Source organism: Myotis brandtii, unplaced genomic scaffold, assembly GCF_000412655.1.
Source record: "Myotis brandtii unplaced genomic scaffold, ASM41265v1 scaffold44, whole genome shotgun sequence".
NCBI lineage: Eukaryota > Metazoa > Chordata > Mammalia > Chiroptera > Vespertilionidae > Myotis > Myotis brandtii.
In genome coordinates, this window is record NW_005366833.1 from 3,489,213 (window position 1) to 3,504,265 (window position 15,053).

The following is a 15,053-nucleotide window of genomic DNA, read 5'->3' on the forward strand; positions in this document are numbered from 1 at the left end:
GGAGGGGGGGGAGAGGGATGGAGAGGCAGATTGATTGTTGAGTATGACTAGATCAAAGAAACCAAGCAGGAGAAAGATGGAAAAAATATAAAGAGAGGGGAAAGCAAATCCAAGGGAACTTACCAAGATTTAAAACCGGCTGCCCCCAGGCCATTGCAAAGCCCAGCGAGTAACAATCACAGCCATTGTGTGTAGCAGCTCCCAAAGTGCTGAGCCAGGAGGGTAGGCAAAGAATAAGCAAAACCAAGCCCTGCCCTCTAGGACCTTACCCTCTATCCACAAAGTGTCTGGGAGTCAGAAGGACAGGATGCAGAGCAGGGGGAGCACAGAGTCCCTGGTGAACCGAGAATGAGGGTGCTAAGTGGATCCCAAGGAGCAGCTACAGCACTGCACCCCTACCCCATTCACATCCGCACCTACCTGCCTTACTCACAGGTTTCTGCTCTCCCTTCCCTGGCTCCTGCTCTGTGTCCCCCGCCCCCTCAGAAGTCCCCAGGGCACCCAAGGAGACTGTTAGCCTACAGCTGGAGTCAGATAAAGAGAAAATGCCATTTCTCTGACTTGACCAGAAAAGTTCTGGTCTCACCGCCCTTAGGCCAGTTCAGAATTTCCTATCATTGGCGAGATGCCAGCAACAGTTTGGGGCTGTCAACACTTCCCAGCAGATTGGATAAGACAGTGCCACACACAGGCCAGCAGCAAGGTTTGCCTTTGGGAGTAAGAGAGAGAAGAGAGGGAAGATGCCAACATATCCCCTCCCCATCAAGTATTCTATTCTAAAAGAGGTTTTACAGAGAATTTCTTCTCGAGGACTTTTAATATCTCTTACACTAAGAACATTTTAAACTGGGAGCATATCTGACTGTGTACATACAGGGGTGGGGAAAAGCAGGTTACAGGTGTGAGTACATGAAACACAGAGCTTATTCTTGTATTATTATTTATTATTATAGTATGTATTTGTACTGCAGCTGTAAACCTACTTTTGCCCACCCCTGTATATCTAGGCCACCACAGAAAAGGTATGCTTTCAGCCATATTTGGACAGCTTGAAGTGTAGGGAAGGGTACTGAACACAGGAGGCGTCTGGGACACGTTTTAAGTCTGCTCATGGCCAGCCCCCTTTAGGTTTGGGATTTGGATTCTGCTTTTATAACTCTTTTAATGATAAGATCACAGCATGGTCGGCATGGCTCAGTGGTTGAGCATCAGCCTATGAACCAGGAGCTCACAGGTTCGATTCCCAGTTAGGGCACATGCCCAGGTTGCAGGCTCCATCCCCAGTAGGGAATGTGCAGGAGGCAGCCAACCAATGATTCTCTCTCATTGATGTCTGTGTCTCTCTCTCTCTCTCTCCCTCTCCCATCCTCTCTGAAATCAATTAAAAAATAAAATAAAATAAAAAAAATACCAGGATGGCCAAACCATCGCCAGACCAGACACCTCTTGTTTAAAAAATAAATAAATAAAAATAATAATAATAATAATAATGCTAATAAGATCACAGATGTGTGTCTTTGCTCCTGCAGGTCCCAGATGATGGTCTGAAGTGAAATGGGGTCTTAAATAAATGTGAATGGTTTAAAAACACACACACACACACACACACACACACACACACACACAAATTACATTGCATCAGATTATTTCACATGGCTTTTGTTCAAGTCAAGATTCTACAGTTCAATTAATATCACGGTTTTCATCCAGGTATTTGTCTGTTTCAAGTCATGAACAGTAACGTATCCTGTTGCTGGACTGCCCCCTCCCCACCCGCAGGAACCGGATCTGCCTCTGCACCAGCAGCTCTCACCCCTGGCTGCTCTGGGTTGGGGTGGGAACTAAAATTCCTCAGGGCAGGGCCACACCTCAGACCACTTTACACACGAGAAACTCTACAGGATGGGACCCAGACATCAGAACCACCAGGGTGAACCCGACACCAGCAGGTTGAGAACTGCTTTAACCCTCTCAGAGGTTGGTGTTTTAATGCCATCTTACCGTAGTAGTTCCAAACACGGGACTGGAGGCCCCCTGTCCACACTTCCCTTTCAAAGGTCCATAAGATCAAAAGTATTTCCACATTAACGTAAAAATGTCATCTGCCTTTTTCACTGGTGACATATGCAGTGATGATGGGAGCTGGTGCCTTAGCACAAATCAAGGCAGTTCCACCAAAATGCACAGGCACACCTCATCATCATGAAGTAAAATATTTTTTAAATTCTGTGTCAACGTTGCTTAAAGATGACCTGGTGAAGCAGAAAAAATAACTTCATCAAATCTCTACTTTGGAGTGTGTCTTTTTAAGATTGTGTGACAAGATGGGAAGCACTCATCAAATATTTCTGCTGCACACCACAGGGTGACGGTTGTCTTGAAAAGGGCCCTTGTGCAAATGTTTAAGTGAAGAGCTAAATTCACTGCTTCTTTTACTGGAACACAGTGGACAAAAAAGGGGTTCTATGGAAAGTAGCCACACAGGGTGATCTTATCATAAATTCCTAACTGGGCAGGTTATGGTGGGAGTCAGGCCCAGGCACATAACTTCTTTAGGTTTATCTTTACCTTAAACAGGCCCTACCCATTGTTTCTGTGCATCTAGGTTAACACAGCTTTGAAATGTCTCTTTTCAGACCCTTCAGAAGCATCGCCACCCTCAAGAGAGCACATAAGCATTTTAATTATCCTGTAATCCAACTTCATCTTACTTTCTCCCACCTTCATAGAATCCTAAATTCCCTCCTTAATTCCAAATGCATAAAAGAAACTGCAAAACTGTCATTCTCCAGTGTATCTGAGATCTTGCTTCCTGGCAGTCATCGTCAGTTTGGGCTCAAAGAAGCTCTTACAGAAGTTTTCTCCGGGTTCAAACATTTCTGACATCGACAATGCCATATACTTGAAAAAATGACCGATGAAAAGTATGGTTACTGCGACTTGGGTATCTGGCACAATCTTCTTGAAATCAGCATAGTGAGCCTCTCACTTCAAGAAAAACTAACAGCATTTACTGCTATAAGTCTGAGCTTTCAAGTAAAAATTAGAATTCTGGAAAACTTAGGACCGCTACCATGTGTTTGACAGCTTCCCAATTTCAAGACTCTTTTGATGAGATCGGTAATATATTAATGAGTGGGATAAAGTGATATTTTGTGATGAAACATGTCAACATTTGGAAAAAAGGCATAACTCAGTAAACTAATATTTCCCAAATGACCAAAGCATGAGGTTATGAAATCATGCATGGGTGAAAGACCCATTCAAAGGGCAGGATGGATCAATGGATTTAATTTAACAAAAAGCTCATTAGCATAATTTCAGACTCACTATAACTGTTACAAAATTATTACTTGTCAAGTTTTGATCTAGTATCAAAGAATAGTCACAATGATCTGAAAAAGCTATTCAAATTCTTTTCTCCCTTCTCTATTGACTTATGTGAAGCTGAATTTTCTTCATGTATTTCAATCAAAACAGACTGAAGAAGATATGGGAACCCAGCCGTGTCCTATTAAGCCAGACATAAAAGAGATTTGCAAAAATGTGAAATAATACCACTCTCCTCACTCATTTTTTTTTAATATACTTATTTTTCATTAAAATGTTACTTATGTTAACAAGTAGTGGATTTACTATTTTAAAGAAATTAATAAAAATAGTTTTAATTTCTGAGTCTTAAGTTTCTAATTCATTAAATAGGAACAGCTATAGCACATAAACAAAAGCTCTTTGAAGTCCTGGATAATTTCTAAGAGTGTGAAGGAGGTCCTCTGACTAAAACGTTTGAGGACCTCTGTCTTATGGGCTCCTCTCTTTCCAGAAGGCCTGATTTCAGAACAACTGGAGTCCAGTGTCTCATTCTGAGCTAGCTCCCTGAGCTCAGCAGTCAGCCATAAAGTCCCAACGGAGGTCTCTGGCTTTGTCCTTGAACCTGGAACATTCCTTCCAGTGAGGAAGGCAGCAGAATCTCAGGCTGAGAAAGCTGGCTCCCAAATCAAACTGCTTGATCAGCTCTGAAATCTACCGCCCCGGGACCTTGGCAACGGTTACTTAGTTCTTCTGTGCCTCAGTATCTACATGGGCACGAGGGAAATGCTGCTACTTACACCACAGAGAGCAGAGAAACCTGGTAAGTGCTCAATAAATGCTAGTTATTGTTATTATCAGTCACAATACACTGATAACCTTCTCTGCCGTCCAGCAAGAGAGCCACCAAATAACTCTGCAAAGTCATCCTTGCTCCAAATGTTCATGTTCAGGGTGCCGCGGGAGGCCTGGGCTGCACCTGGTGTGACTTCCCGGTGCGAATGAACTCGGGAAGGAGCAGAACTATCCGCTCCTGGCCTTCTCTGAGGTCAGACAGTAGCCTTGAGTGCAGCCAGTGTGCTATCACTCCCTAAAGTCATAATCAGGAAATGCGGGAACAAGCTGTTTCTCCCACAAGACAACCATGACGGGGCTATTTTAAACGTCAAACACAAACCTGGCGCCAGGAAAGTAAACAGCCTCTTCACTGTGTACCTGCCTCGCCCGGAACCATCTCTACTTAGTGAGACAAATACAGCCAAGTGGAGAAGAGCTGACCATTCCTTCTCTTCCCCAAACTCCGTCTCCCCCAGCCCCACCTCCTCTTGTGTTCAATTCTGCTTTTGAGAAGTGCAGCTACGGTGCTCCCCTTAAGTAAGCCAGGGATTTTATTTATTTGGGGGACTGCTGCTGTTTCAGGGCTGAACTTTGAGCTCGCTATAAAGTTAATGTGCTATTCAATGTTCATTCCAGGCTAGACTGTGGGGCTGTGTACTTTCTGCCACCCCCGGAAGGCCATTATCTGTAATTGCCCATTACCATGCATAATTATTTCTCTCAGCTTGGTCTGTGACCTCCAGGGTTGCACTGTTACAGCTAACTGCTCTGTCTTACCAAATTTGTGAAGGAAGCTTTTCTGACCTTTCATGCTTTTCATGGTATATTCCAAAGCCAACATCGTGTTTTATAGGCACACTTTTCTCAAGTCAGGAATATTTCCGATCTCTTCCAGGTGCACCCTTCCTGTCTCCGTGGAGCTTTACCTCCCCTCTAATAATGGGGAAAATAAAGTATAATCAACCCTCCATTATGTGGGAGCTGATAACCCATACTGGGAATTATCTGGAGCCCTTTACACTCCCTTTCCTTTGATTTGGTTCTTTAATTGTATCATGCTTTTTAAAGATGGCTACTAGGAGAAGGTGGAGATGGGGAAGGGAATAGGGAAAGAGTGAAATATTAAACCTCAAATTCAATATGGATGCTCCCACACTTAGTGTTTTCTTAGTGGAAGAACTATGTTCAAATCAGTGGTTAAAATGAGATTTGGGGATTCCATGTACATTTAAAATATTAATTCCAGAACTGACATCTGGTGATACACCCCAAAGTGTCACTTTCCATTTATCTCACTTTTCCTCATTAGCAGGAAAAGAGGAAAGGGGACGGGGATTGCTGACTGTACACGTGGGTGCTGAGATGCTCAGCTATTTACTGGCATCTCTGTGTCTTCCTCACCATTGTCTCCTTCGGAAACCCCGCTGCACCACTTAGGTATGAGGTTGTGAGATGTACCTCAAAGCTATTATAAGGTTCACAGAAAAGTCTGGAAGAGTGTGAAACCACCTAGTGTCTGTGTGGCCACTAACGGCCCCTGCGTCTGAGCCCGTCCCACCAGAATCTCCTGTGTGTGCACTCCCCGCATGTGCCATCGCCAAGTCCCTCCTGCCCCTCCTTCCTTCTGAATAAGGCTCCTCTGAAATGAAAAGAAGTAGATTCTAAAAATAAAATCTTGTCCATTCTTTCAATAATCATTTTTACCAAAGGCAGGTAAGGGGAACCATAGAGCAGCTGTATGGCCCTGAAGGCTCTGCCAACTTAGGCTATGTGTATATAGACACACACATATCTTATCTGTATACTAGAGGCCCGAAGCACGAAATTCGTGCAAGAGTAGGCCTTCCTTCCCCTGGATGCCGGCACCAGCTTCCCTCTGGCACCTGGGACCTGGGCTTCCCTCGCAGCCCCAGCTTCTTCCAGAAGCTCGTTTAGAAGGATGTCCGGTCTAATTAGCATATTACGTTTTTATTATTATAGAAGATACATAGCGGTCATCCGATCGCTATGACACACACTGACCACCAGGGGGGTGGACACTCAATGCGCAGGATCAGGCGTCTTTGCTGTCTGGATCGAGCCCGCGGGGATCAGGCCAAAACCGGCTCTCTGACATCCCCCCAAGGGACCCAGATTGCAAGAGGGCACAGGCCAGGCCGAGGGACCCCACTGGTGCATGAATCTGTGCACCAGGCCTCTAGGTTATATATATAAAAGCCTAAGCGATCGTTCGACTGATAGCTATGACATGCACTGACCACCAGGAGGCAGATGCTCAACGCACAGGCATGGAAACATGGAACAGATTGATGAATCTCAGAGGGAAGGGGGGAGGGGGGAGGGCGGGAAGAGATTATCCAAAGATCTTATATGCATAGTAGAGGCCCAGTGCACGGATTCTTGCACCGGTGGGGTCCCTCAGCCTGGCTTACGGGATCGGGCTGAAACTGGCTCTCCAACATCCCCCGAGGGATCCCTGATTGCGAGACGGTGCAGGCCAGGCTGAGGGACCCCACCGGTGCGCAATCTGGGCTGGGGAGGGGCGCTGGAGGGCTCCAGGGCTGATTGCGAGACGGTGCAGGCCAAGCTGAGGGACCCCACCGGTGCGTAATCTGGGCTGGGGAGGGGCGCTGGAGGGCTCCAGGGCGTGTCCAGCCTGTCTCGCTCAGTCCTGATTGGCCCCAGCAGCAAGCTAACCTAATGGTTGGAGCATCTGCCCCCTGGTGGTCAGTGCACATCATAGCGACTGGTCAACTGTCTGCCCCCTGGTGGTCAGTGCACGTCATAGCAAGTGGTTGAACGGCCTAAGCATATCATTAGCATATTATGCTTTGATTGGTTGAACGGACGACCGGACACTTAGCATATTAGGCTTTTATTATATAGGATTCTCTAATATATATGTATATACACGTATACAAGCACACAGATGTATATATCAATCAGCATCCTAACTGAAAAGAAAGTCAAACCATAACTGAAAGAAATGATTACCAAGAACCAAGCTGGGTCTATCAACTAAAACGTTATCATGGCAACGAAGAAACAGCACCACAGAAGCCATGTAACCAGCCACCTTTTCACAACTACAGTCACAGTCCCCTAACATCTCTTTATTTTCCTCCCCTAGTGACCTGTGTGGTACAGATTTTGTCCATCTTGATCACCAGCAATCTAACAGCTCCCAGAAATTCCGTTTCACAGGAAGGTCGCTAGTATCAAGAACTATTTAGCAGCATAGTCGTCCAGCCCCTACCCATGGGAGATATGGTCCAAGACCCCAAGAACCCTACATATACTATATCCTTTCTTACACATACATACCTATGATAAAGTTTGATTTATAAATTAAGCACAGTAAAGTGTGACAACAATAACTAATAAAAAATAGAATAATTATTTCTGGCCGGTGGCTCAGTGGTTAGAGCGTTGGCCAAGCACGGAAAGGTCGCTGGTTTGATTCCCCGTCAAGGGCATGAACCTGCAACCCAGGTACATTCTCCGGCCCAGGTAGGGGCACGTTCCAGAGGCGACCAACCCACGGGTCTCTTACATGGCTGTTTTTCTCCTTCTCTCTCTCTCTTCCTCTCTCCCTCCCTTCTACTCTCTCTAAAAATCAATGGAAAAAATAATTTCTGGTGAGGATTACAAAAAAACCACAACAACACAGAACAATGATAACAATATACAACAGTCCCAGTTCTGTGACGGTGCTTCCTCTCTCATCTGATTGCCCTGTCCTCACCCTCCTTGCGATGATGTGAGATGGTGCAGCGCCGCGTGAGGACATGAAGGGAGGTGGGTGACCTAAGCGATGTGACACAGGCTGCTAGGCACCTGACGACAGTCACACCGCACGGCGTCTCTGTGGCACATCCCAACTGCCAGCATCACTACCCGTGCAGTTGGGGCCATCACTAAGTAACACCAGGGTGACTGGAGCACAAGCGCTGCAATGCCCACAGCGGAGCCGAACCAGGATGGCGGCTACCACGTGCCTAACGGCAGAGCTGGTGCAGCTGGACAAAGCGTGGTCACGTCCCGGGGGGCAAAGGGGGAGGGAGGGCTCCTCAGTGTGGGGCACAGCCGAAGCCTTCCAAAGCGAGACCACCGATGCGGGAGGCCTCTGTCCTCAAACAGCACCTAGGACCCTCCGGGCCCGTCGGTGGCCGGTGGGAGGGGTGCACACGCTCTAAAACCGGAGGGCCTGGTGCAGGGCGCCCTCTCTGCGGCAAAGGGTCCCAACCTGCGCCGCACCCGGTACCATCTGTGGCCGGTTCAGCCACCAGCCTCACCTGCTGCTCAAGGTTTTTTCTGTCTCAGGAACAATACTGGATTGGCAAGTAGGAGAAAGAGATTTTTTTTAAACCACCAATGAGGCAAGGGTCATTATCTAAACAACAAAAATGCATTTACTCCTACAAGCTCACAAGTTTTCAATCTAAGTTGGTTTCTTTTTCCCAGGAAAGAAAACAACAACATAGGCAGAGCCTCAAGCCTCACCTGGGTGTTCTCCCTCATCCCCAGACTGGAGACTAGACACCGACCAGAGGAGCAGCAGGAAGGCTGGCGGACGGCAATGCTGTGACAGAGGGTTTCAGAGCTGAAGAGCTGGGCTTAGTGAAAAGACCAGGATGGGTGCTGTCACAGGCGGGTTCACCAGAAAGTCCACCCCGGGGAGACAACAGCTCTTCTTTCACATACTGAGCAGTCACTTGCCCCTGAAAGCTCAACTTCTGAGAAAAAAACGCTCAAAAACTCAACCAATTCATTCATTCATTCATTCATTCACTCACTCAATACCAACTGAGTGCTCAACTATCTCTCTCCGAGGTAAAAAGGGTCACTTTATCATGGCATTACCACATGCAGAAGCAGATGCCTTCAAGTTCAGCTGAGTCTGAAACTAGGAAACCCACAACTGCACAGACTGGGTAGCACTTTATTTATTGCAAGCCCAAATACAGACAGGGAAGCTAAAATAAAACAAGTGTGTAGACCAGGAGAAAAGACAGACAGTGCGGCAGAAAATATGCCACCTTAAGAAAAATGAAGAAAATAATAAGCAACAGATTATTAAGTCCGCAGGCACGGAAAAAGCAAAAATAGGGAGGAGAAACAAAGTCACTGCAGATTAAATATGGAGAGTTTTAAGCCAATTATAAAAGATCAAAGAGAACAAGAGAGGGGAGGAGTAGCCTTACAAGTAACCGAGATAGGAGACCTTGGGAGAAATATGACCAGGGGGAAATCATTACAGCTTAGAGTAAAAGTAATCTAGGGATGACTTTATGGAGAAATTCCCTAGAGACCACTGCTAGCAGAACAGCATGGGGACAGAAATCAAAGAGCTCTTTATTTCAAAAAGGCACACAGTTCCAGAGGGAAGGTGCTTCCTATGTAGAACAACAAATAGGACTGGCAAAGGGAAATGTGTCAGTGAGAAATGACAGTGCTAGGAAATTCGGCGTGGCCTCCCTTCCATGCCACCATGGGCAAAGGGAAGCAGCAACAGTTGTGGAAGAGTGTCCCCGAAACTCACCTGGCACTTTCTGTTTTACCCCCAATAAACATCTGACTCCGACCCCTTTGAATAATGTCAACTTGCTCCAAAGTCTCAACCAACACTAACTCTCCTAAATTTTACCCAAGAGGAGCTAAACTAAAAAATGAGCCGCTGCCCTGGCCGGGTGGCTCAGTTGGTTGAAGTGTCGTCCATTCCCAGTCAGGGCACATACCTAGGTTGTGGGTTCAATCCCCAGGTGGGGCATGTATGAGATGCAACCAATCAATGCTTCTCTCTCTCTCTTCCTCTCTTTCCCTTCCTCTCTCTAGAATCAATAAAACATATCCTCAGGTGAGGATTACATTTTTTTTAAAAAGCGGCTAATGCAAATGTTGCTAACTTTTAATTTCACATCACCTTTCATTTATGGAATATTCTGCAATTTACACACATTCTTTCAGGTGCTACCCACAATCACTCCATGAGGTTGAGAGAGCAGGAACTACTCTGCTCCCCAGAAGAGGAGCCGGCTGTGGCTTAGGAAGGTGCCCTGCACACAAAGGAATACAGTAGGAGCTGGAGTCAGGATTAAACCCAGGCCTCTGATTCCAGGACTGGTACCTTCTTGCAATGACATAAAAAATGCAGACACCCTGCTCTTCACCTTTACTGTGAGAAGGTAATTCAGTGTATTTTGGATTATTTTGGTATGATTATCAATATACTGGACATTATAAAATATCAGAGTCTGAAAGCCCAGAATACTGACTGCCAAGGGATTCCCATTACAACCAGCATATAGGATCAAGAATAATGCCCGATTTACCCAACTTGTCTTTCTTACATGAGATTGTACAGACCACTCTATAACTATAAGGAGACTAAAGGCTTAATGTACAACTGAATTTACAGAATGAGAAAATGTGACATGATAATAACATAGCACTCACTAATACTAGAGAAAAATACATCTCAAGAAAAGGAGAGAACCCAGCCAGTGTGGCTCAGTGGCTGAACATCAACCAATGAATCAGGAGGTCACGGTTCGATTCCTGGTCAGGGCACATGCCCCGGGTTGCAGGCTCCATCCCCAGTAGGGGCATGCAGGAGGCAGCCAATCAATGATTCTCTCTCATCATTGATGTTTCTCTCTCTCTCTTCCTCTATGAAATCAATAAAAAATATTTTTTTAAAAAGAAAAAGAGAGAGAGAGAGAGAGAAGAGAGCTCTGGACATCAACTATTTTACTTACCTCTATAACTGGATACAAACTGTTCACCTAACTTAGTAACCTGGCTACCTACTGGGTCCCAAATTAGTACTATCATGACTAGGTGATAGAGCCCAATGCCGGGAATGAGAATGGGCTTTGAGTCACAGGCCTGGATTTGAATCCCAATCCCACCACTTAATACATGTGCGATCTTGAGCATGTTGTTAAACCCCAATATCCCTACAAATGGAAAAATAGTTCCTATTTTACAGAGTTGCTGTAAAAGATTAAATAAGAATATAAATAACAAAACAGCTAAAACAACACCTGGCATCAGGCAGACACTCAGCAAATGAGAGCTAGTAGAATTGTAATTATTACCACCACCGCTGACAGCGTAACGCCAGAGTTGGGAATTGAACAAACTATACTCCAAAGGCGAAGAATAAAGCATTGTCCACTCTCCGAGCTGGAATCAGGACAACGTTATTCACAATCACACATGAATCCTCAGTTTGAAAAGCATCACTTATTCCTGCCATTCTGACCTTGGCATCACAAACTAATGTGGAAATTACATTTCATTGCTTCATCACCCTTATTAAGCTTTGTGTTTTCAGTTCTACCCAATTTTCCCCTGCTCCTAGATGCAAGCTTTTGTTCCCTGTCAAACTCCTTTCCATTGCTGTAAATAACCTCTCTCCCTCTTTTATATTACCTTTCAAATATTTATAGACTGTTATTCTCCTTCTCTCTAAGCCATACATCATTTTTGTTGCCCTTCCCCTGGATTCTCTCTAGTTTATCTACATCTTTTAGAGAAAAAACAAACCCAGGTGCTTCAGGATGAAAACAGCACACCCAAAGCTAACAACCCCAAACCAATGAGGCCCCTCATTCAAAAGCCACCAGGAAATTCTTTGATGTGCTTCTTACTCCTTTTCTCCTGTAACTCATAATTCCATCTCCCAGATAAAAACTGAGGCAGAGAGTGATAAGGAAAATGAACGCCACCCTCACCACGCGGACGGCCAGGGCTCTGAGAGGCAGCAGCTCCGAGGGTGGGATGCCGCGGGACAGTCTCAGATGTGGCTCACGCTCGCTAATGAGGAACTGTGCACGGCCTGTGTTGCTACCACTTGCCCATCCCTTCCCCACCCACTGCATTTGATGTGAGTGTGTTAGAACAGCGTCCTTGAGGCTCCCTTGATGCTTTGCTTTGCCCCTAATGAAAAATCTGTCATTAATTTTCAAAGCACATAGCTCTGGGAGTATTTTTTACACTGAAAACTGTTCAAACTAAACACTTAAAAAGGCTATGCTTGTCAACAACTGGACCCCGTTCCACAGTGGGCATCAGGTGGGCTCACCTGGTTCAGCTTTCTCACATTTCTTCTGGAAGGTGGTGATGTCAAAGTGTCTGTCCCCTGCCGCAAGGTCTGTGCTGACACCCCTATTTCTTAATCTGACATACATGTCCCAAGGTTTCTCAAGTGTGTGCCTCCCAAACTGTGAGGGGCTGCAAATATTTATGTTCTTTACCTGTTTTACTGAAAGCAACTACCTCATCTCAGCGCCTTGAGTCGTCATACAACACTCCCCACTGCCTTTAGAAAGGATAGGAGAGATGGCTAACACTAAAGACATATATTGGTAAAATCAGTAAAATAGAAAAATAAAAGTAAGACCAAGAGAAGAAGGGAAGCTTACTCTAATTATTTCAATATGAGGGTCAATACATTTACTCTAAATGAGCATTAAGATATATCTCTGAGATTCCTGGCAACTGGGGTAGAAGGAAATGGGTTAAGTTACATAAGCCTCACCCAGAGAGAGAATTCTCATGATGTTTCTCCTTGTAGCTTAATTTTTGCAAAAAACAAAAAACAAACAAACAAAAAACAAACAAACAAACAAACCCCACCAAAAAAAGAGAAGAAGGGAAGCTTACTCTAATTATTTCAATATGAGGGTCAATACATTTACTCTATATGAGCATTAAGATATATCTCTGAGATTCCTGGCAACTGGGGTTGAGGGAAATGGGGTAAGTTACATAATCCTCACCCAGCGAGATAATTCTTGTGATGTTTCTCCTTGTAGCTTAATTTTTGCAAAAAAATCCCCCACCAAAAATAGTTTATGGTTACCAGGCAGATCATGTCCAGGATCATATCCTCCTATTAGAATCTAAAACATGAATTCCATGGCATGTTTCTGTACTTCATCGTGGCTTACAAGGAATTACATAAATATCTTAGTTGAGCACAACAATTCTGCCAGATAAACTGGACAGACATTATTAATTTATTCATTTATCCTCTGAAGAAATACACAAAGAAATTAAGTTAACTGCTCAAAATCAGAGAGGCAGTAAGTAACTGGGCTGGGTCTTTGGACTCCAGATCTGGGTTTTTTTAATGACATGGAGCTTCCTCCCCAGATACAAAGTTATCAAGATAACAAACAGCTCTTTTCCCAGGTGTCTTCGAGCTTTAAGAACTTCAGTCAAGCTTCTACCACCATTTACCATTCTCTCAGGGGCAACCTGGCACTGCCATGTGGTAACAACAGCTCATCCTGGGGGAAGCATGACCCAAACGTGTTCCACTTCAGTCAAAGAGAGCAGTCATATGCATTGTAAGTGAATGGGGCATTGGTAAGAATAAAGGCTGGGTCTTTGGACTCCAGTTCTGGGGTTTTTTCAATGACATGGCGCTTCCTCCCCAGGTACAAAGTTAGCAAGATAACAAACAGCTCTTTTCCTGGGTGTCTTCAAGCTTTAGGAACTTCAGTCAAGCTTCTACCACCATTTCCCATTCTCTCAGGGGCAACCTGGCACTGCCATGTGGTAACAACAGCTCACCCTGGGGGAAGCATGACCCAAACATGTTCCACTTCAGTCAAAGAGAGCAGTCAAATTTCTTTAAAACAGCTGACTGATAATATGCATTGTAAGTGAATGGGGCATTGGTAAGAATAAGGTTAACCTTTAGTAACCAGAATATCTGCGTAGACAGTGTACCCTTCCCCCTTAGTCATGCCGCACCAGTTAACTGCATACCAAACTAGTGGCCCAGTGCACAGATTTGTGCACATTAAAAGGAAATAAATTAGAAGGTGGCCGGCGGGGCGGGACTGAGTGAGATGGGCCGGACACACCCTGGAGCCAATGTCCTATGGTTCCTCCCCGGCTGGCCGCACCTGGGGCGGTGCCTTGGCTCGAAGGGCATCTGTGGAGTGAGCGGGGTGTCCCTCTGGCAGGTGGGGTCCCTCGGCCTGGCCTGGGGGGATCGGGCCAAAACGGGCTCTCCAACATACCTCGAGGGGTCCCGGAGTGCTAGAAGGCACTCTGCAAAGTTGCTGTTGCTCGGCAGCTCTTGCATCGAGCATCTGCCCTCTGGTGGTCAGTGCGTGTCATACCTACTGGACAGTCGGACGGTAGCTTAGCCTTTTATGTATATAGATGGTAATAGAGAAACTTCTAGGTCACAACACTGGATGTGATTGTGAAATGGTTCAGTCACTGGGGCTGTTAGCTTAACCTGAGGTCTGCCCATGGTTAAACTGCAACGAAGAGTAGAAGTTGAAGAATATAAAGACATCAGGTTTAGCTGTGCTACTACATTCTAGTGCGGCCCTTTTCTCTTGGCCTGGCTAATGACCCACTAACCAGGAACTGGAAGAAGCAAGACTCCTGCTCCTCTGCATGACTCCAAAATGTGCAGTGGCCAGGGATCAATCCTTGGGCTCCTCTCATCTGTGCAGTCTGTCCCAACTGGTCTTATGGTGTGAAATACCAAGGGGATAGGGTGTGGCGGGATGGTTTGCAACTCATATCACAAAGGGCCACTTCTATAATAATAAAGACCCCCTAAATATGGGGGAGATTCAATAGATAAATGTGCTAAAGACATACACGAATGGTTCACAGGAAAAAACCACAAAGGACAGATACATGCAAAAAAATGAAACTAGACCACCAACTCACACCATACACAAAAATAAACTCAAAATGGATAAAGGACTTAAATGTAAGAAGAGAAACCATAAAAATACTAGAGGAAGCCAAAGGCAACAAAATCTCAGACATATGCCGAAGCAATTTCTTCACCAATACATCTCCTAGGACATTGGAAACTAAACAAATGGGACTACATCAAAATAAAAAGCTTCTGCACAGCAAAA